We start from the raw sequence: 6,000 nt of genomic DNA on the forward strand, positions 1-6,000 counted from the left end.
AGAAACCCTCGTTTTTAAAAACACTGGTAAGCGCTTTCAGGTGCCGTGATCTAGAAGGCAAAGTATTGAAAGGTGGATAAGAGTAGATACTCATTTTCAGCACGCACAGGACATGATGGGTTGCAAATCCTCGGTAAGTCATTACAACCAAATTAAGGTAGCACAGTGATTAGCACTGCTGCCTCATAGCACCAGGGACTCGGATTCAATTCCAGCCTTTGGTGACTGTGAGGAGTTTTCACGTTCTGTGTCTGCGTGGGTTTCCTTCCACAATCCAAAGATGCGCAGGTTAGGTAGATTGGCCATGATAAATTGCCCCTTAAGTGTCCAACGGTTAGGAGGGGTTACAGCAATCGGGCATGAAAAGTGGATTCAGGTAGGGAACACATTCCAAAGGCCGGCACAGATGGGCCAAATAGTCTCTTTCCGCACTGCAGGGATTCTAAAATAGGCGGCTGTTGAAACGAGGCAGCTCCAAGAACCGAGCGCAGGATCGAATTTCCACAAACAACCAGATCCCACTAACAGCGGTGAGATATGCAATCAGATAATGTGGGTTATTTTACTTAGTGGCATTGATTGAGAGGAGGAATAATAATAATCACTTATTGTCATAAGTAGGCTTCAATGAAGTTACTGCGAAAAGCCCCTAGTCGCCACATTCCGGCACCTGTTCGGGGAGGACAGTACGAGAATTGAACCCGCGCTGCTGGCATTGTTCTGCATTACAAGCCAGCCCATGTGACCTCCACTGCTGTTCAATGAATAATGGGCCAGGTATCCTTGACACCCAACAAAAAAAGTGAGGCACCACCGTCAGTGCTACGCTCCCTCAGTACTGGCTGTAGCCACAGAGCTCCGAGCCAGAGGGTGGTACGGCTGGCAGCGGAGGGGGCTGCACGGCTGGCAGCAGGGGGCGAAGGGGGGGGGGGGGGAGGACGTTGGGGGAGACGTTTGGGGGGGGGGGGGAGGACGTTGGGGGAGACGTGGGGGGGGAGGACGTTGGGGGAGACGTGGGGGGGGAGACAGGGGACGTGGGGGGGAGACAGGGGACGTGGGGGGGGAGACAGGGGACGTGGGGGGGGAGACAGGGGACGTGGGGGGGGAGACAGGGGACGTGGGGGGGGAGACAGGGGACGTGGGGGGGGAGACAGGGGACGTGGGGGGGGAGACAGGGGACGTGGGGGGGGAGACAGGGGACGTGGGAGGGGAGACAGGGGACGTGGGGGGGGAGACAGGGGACGTGGGGGGGGAGACAGGGGACGTGGGGGGGGGAGACAGGGGACGTGGGGGGGGGAGACAGGGGACGTGGGGGGGGAGACAGGGGACGTGGGGGGGGAGACAGGGGACGTGGGGGGGGGGAGACAGGGGACGTGGGGGGGGAGACAGGGGACGTGGGGGGGGAGACAGGGGACGTGGGGGGGGGAGACAGGGGACGTGGGGGGGGAGACAGGGGACGTGGGGGGGGAGACAGGGGACTTGGGGGGGGAGACAGGGGACGTGGGGGGGGAGACAGGGGACGTGGGGGGGGAGGACAGGGGACGTGGGAGGGGAGACAGGGGACGTGGGGGGGGAGACAGGGGACGTGGGGGGGGAGACAGGGGACGTGGGGGGGGAGACAGGGGACGTGGGGGGGGGAGGACAGGGGACGTGGGGGGGGAGACAGGGGACGTGGGGGGGAGACAGGGGACGTGGGGGGGGGGGAGACAGGGGACGTGGGGGGGGAGACAGGGGACGTGGGGGGGGAGACAGGGGACGTGGGGGGGGGAGACAGGGGACGTGGGGGGGGGAGACAGGGGACGTGGGGGGGGAGACAGGGGACTTGGGGGGGGAGACAGGGGCACGTGGGGGGGGGGGAGACAGGGGACGTGGGGGGGGAGACAGGGGACGTGGGGGGGGGAGACAGGGGACGTGGGGGGGGAGACAGGGGACGTGGGGGGGGAGACAGGGGACGTGGGGGGGGAGACAGGGGACGTGGGGGGGAGACAGGGGACGTGGGGGGGGAGACAGGGGACGTGGGGGGGAGACAGGGGACGTGGGGGGGAGACAGGGGACGTGGGGGGGAGACAGGGGACGTGGGGGGGAGGACAGGGGACGTGGGGGGGGGAGACAGGGGACGTGGGGGGGGAGACAGGGGACGTGGGGGGGGAGACAGGGGACGTGGGGGGGGAGACAGGGGACGTGGGGGGGGAGACAGGGGACGTGGGGGGGAGACAGGGGACGTGGGGGGGAGACAGGGGACGTGGGGGGGGAGACAGGGGACGTGGGGGGGGAGACAGGGGACGTGGGGGGGGGAGACAGGGGACGTGGGGGGGGAGACAGGGGACGTGGGGGGGGAGACAGGGGACGTGGGGGGGGGAGACAGGGGACGTGGGGGGGGAGACAGGGGACGTGGGGGGGGAGACAGGGGACGTGGGGGGGGAGACAGGGGACGTGGGGGGGGAGACAGGGGACGTGGGGGGGGAGACAGGGGACGTGGGGGGGGAGACAGGGGACGTGGGGGGGGAGACAGGGGACGTGGGGGGGGAGACAGGGGACGTGGGGGGGAGACAGGGGACGTGGGGGGGGAGACAGGGGACGTGGGGGGGAGGACAGGGGACGTGGGGGGGGAGGACAGGGGACGTGGGGGGGGAGACAGGGGACGTGGGGGGGGAGACAGGGGACGTGGGGGGGGAGACAGGGGACGTGGGGGGGGGAGACAGGGGACGTGGGGGGGGAGACAGGGGACGTGGGGGGGGAGACAGGGGACGTGGGGGGGGAGACAGGGGACGTGGGGGGGGAGACAGGGGACGTGGGGGGGGAGACAGGGGACGTGGGGGGGGAGACAGGGGACGTGGGGGGGAGACAGGGGACGTGGGGGGGGGAGACAGGGGACGTGGGGGGGGAGACAGGGGACGTGGGGGGGAGACAGGGGACGTGGGGGGGAGACAGGGGACGTGGGGGGGAGACAGGGGACGTGGGGGGGAGACAGGGGACGTGGGGGGGGAGACAGGGGACGTGGGGGGGGAGACAGGGGACGTGGGGGGGGAGACAGGGGACGTGGGGGGGGAGACAGGGGACGTGGGGGGGGAGACAGGGGACGTGGGGGGGGAGACAGGGGACGTGGGGGGGAGACAGGGGACGTGGGGGGGGAGACAGGGGACGTGGGGGGGAGACAGGGGACGTGGGGGGGAGACAGGGGACGTGGGGGGGAGACAGGGGACGTGGGGGGGGAGACAGGGGACGTGGGGGGGGAGACAGGGGACGTGGGGGGGGGGAGACAGGGGACGTGGGGGGGGAGACAGGGGACGTGGGGGGGGAGACAGGGGACGTGGGGGGGAGACAGGGGACGTGGGGGGGGAGACAGGGGACGTGGGGGGGGAGACAGGGGACGTGGGGGGGGAGACAGGGGACGTGGGGGGGGGGAGACAGGGGACGTGGGGGGGGGGACAGGGGACGTGGGGGGGGGGGGGACAGGGGACGTGGGGGGGGGACAGGGGACGTGGGGGGGGGGACAGGGGACGTGGGGGGGACAGGGGACGTGGGGGGGACAGGGGACGTGGGGGGGACAGGGGACGTGGGGGGGACAGGGGACGTGGGGGGGACAGGGGACGTGGGGGGGACAGGGGACGTGGGGGGGACAGGGGACGTGGGGGGGACAGGGGACGTGGGGGGGACAGGGGACGTGGGGGGGACAGGGGACGTGGGGGGGGGACAGGGGACGTGGGGGGGGGGACAGGGGACGTGGGGGGGGACAGGGGACGTGGGGGGGGACAGGGGACGTGGGGGGGGACAGGGGGACGTGGGGGGGGACAGGGGACGTGGGGGGGGGACAGGGGACGTGGGGGGGGGACAGGGGACGTGGGGGGGGGACAGGGGACGTGGGGGGGGGGACAGGGGACGTGGGGGGGGGGGACAGGGGACGTGGGGGGGGGGGACAGGGGACGTGGGGGGGGGGACAGGGGACGTGGGGGGTGGGACAGGGGACGTGGGGGGGTGGGACAGGGGACGTGGGACAGGGGACGTGGGGGGGGACAGGGGACGTGGGGGGGGACAGGGGACGTGGGGGGGGACAGGGGACGTGGGGGGGGACAGGGACGTGGGGGGGGACAGGGGACGTGGGGGGGGACAGGGGACGTGGGGGGGGGACAGGGGACGTGGGGGGGGGGACAGGGGACGTGGGGGGGGGGAGACAGGAGATGGGGGGGGGACAGGAGATGTGGGGGGACAGGAGATGTGGGGGGGGACAGGAGATGTGGGGGGGGAGACAGGGGACATGGGGGGGAGACAGGGGACGTGGGGGGGAGACAGGGGACGTGGGGGGGAGACAGGGGACGTGGGGGGGAGACAGGGGACGTGGGGGGGAGACAGGGGACGTGGGGGGGAGACAGGGGACGTGGGGGGGGAGACAGGGGACGTGGGGGGGAGACAGGGGACGTGGGGGGGGAGACAGGGGACGTGGGGGGGGAGACAGGGGACGTGGGGGGGGAGACAGGGGACGTGGGGGGGGGAGACAGAGGACGTGGGGGGGGAGACAGGGGACGTGGGGGGGGAGACAGGGGACGTGGGGGGGGAGACAGGGGACGTGGGGGGGGAGACAGGGGACGTGGGGGGGGAGACAGGGGACGTGGGGGGGGAGACAGGGGACGTGGGGGGGAGACAGGGGACGTGGGGGGGGAGACAGGGGACGTGGGGGGGGAGACAGGGGACGTGGGGGGGGAGACAGGGGACGTGGGGGGGGAGACAGGGGACGTGGGGGGGGAGACAGGGGACGTGGGGGGGGAGACAGGGGACGTGGGGGGGAGACAGGGGACGTGGGGGGGGGGGCAGGGGACGTGGGGGGGGCAGGGGACGTGGGGGGGGAGACAGGGGACGTGGGGGGGGGAGACAGGGGACGTGGGGGGGGGAGACAGGGGACGTGGGGGGGGGAGACAGGGGACGTGGGGGGGGGAGACAGGGGACGTGGGGGGGGGGACAGGGGACGTGGGGGTTGGGAGACAGGGGACGTGGGGGGGGACAGGGGACGTGGGGGGGAGACAGGGGACGTGGGGGGGAGACAGGGGACGTGGGGGGGGAGACAGGGGACGTGGGGGGGAGACAGGGGACGTGGGGGGGACAGGGGACGTGGGGGGGACAGGGGACGTGGGGGGGACAGGGGACGTGGGGGGGACAGGGTGGGGGGAACTGGGGTGGGGGGAACGTGGGGGGGGGGGGAGAGAACGGGACGTGGGGGGGGGGGGAGAGAACGGGTCGTGGGGGGGGGGGGGAAGAGAACGGGTCGTGGGTGGGGCGGGGGAGGACCGGATGGGAGTGGAGCGGGTCTTGCCTTCCCTGTCTGTCTTCCCTCTCTCCCTCCTCCATAAGTCGGCACCGCCCTTCACAAAATGTCCGCTTTCCTCTCTCCTCCCTCCCGCCGCCGTGCTCACAGACTCCCAACCCCGCTCATCGGCCTCTGGGGCCCCTCTCTACCTCCAGCTAGGCCGCTGCCCGAGCTCGCCGCCCGACCACTCCCCGGACTGGGCGCTCTCACCTTCCCGCTGCTCCCGCCCGCTCCTCACAAAATGTCCTCCGCCGCCTCCCCGCCTCAGGCCAGTGACAGCACGCAACACGCACGGCGTCATGACGACACTAGCCCCGCCTCCGACCTGACAATGAGCTGTGACTCCGCCCGCCGCCCCGCCCATCAACACAGAATAAATGGTTACACTGCAGTAGTGATGAGTGGACACAGAATGAATGGTTACATTGACCTCCTTAAAGAAAACTACGTTCAGAAGACGAACGCTCTATTCACAAGGCATGTACTCGCCACTCGCGTACAACTGCCTGGTGAGTCGATTGAAGACTTCTGGCGGGCCCTTATACCTCTCATACGGGACTGTGACTGTCAGGCCGTCACGGCCATGGAATATTCCAATCTCCTCATGCGTGATGCATTCTTGACGGGGATTGCATCGGCCCCCATCCAACAACGACTGCTGGAAGGGGCCGCGCTCGACCTAGCGGAGACAAAGCTTTAGC

The 6,000-nt window shown here is 70.4% G+C and overlaps 1 protein-coding gene across 6 annotated transcripts in view; it reads right to left on the minus strand.

Moving 5' to 3' along the window:
* The window catches only part of LOC119976617 (AP-2 complex subunit mu), a 63,259-nt gene extending 57,635 nt beyond the window's left edge, over positions 1-5,624 (minus strand). For 4 of the 6 annotated variants that reach the window (XM_038817243.1, XM_038817239.1, XM_038817242.1 and 1 more), the window contains exon 1: positions 5,510-5,624. The gene's annotated coding sequence lies outside the window, so the exon portion shown is untranslated. Of the gene's footprint in view, positions 1-5,448; positions 5,468-5,509 lie in introns of those variants that run through there. The other 2 variants (XM_038817241.1, XM_038817237.1) reach the window with 2 other exon arrangements.
* Positions 5,625-6,000: the final 376 nt, after the last annotated feature.

Source organism: Scyliorhinus canicula, chromosome 13 (genome assembly GCF_902713615.1).
Source record: "Scyliorhinus canicula chromosome 13, sScyCan1.1, whole genome shotgun sequence".
NCBI lineage: Eukaryota > Metazoa > Chordata > Chondrichthyes > Carcharhiniformes > Scyliorhinidae > Scyliorhinus > Scyliorhinus canicula.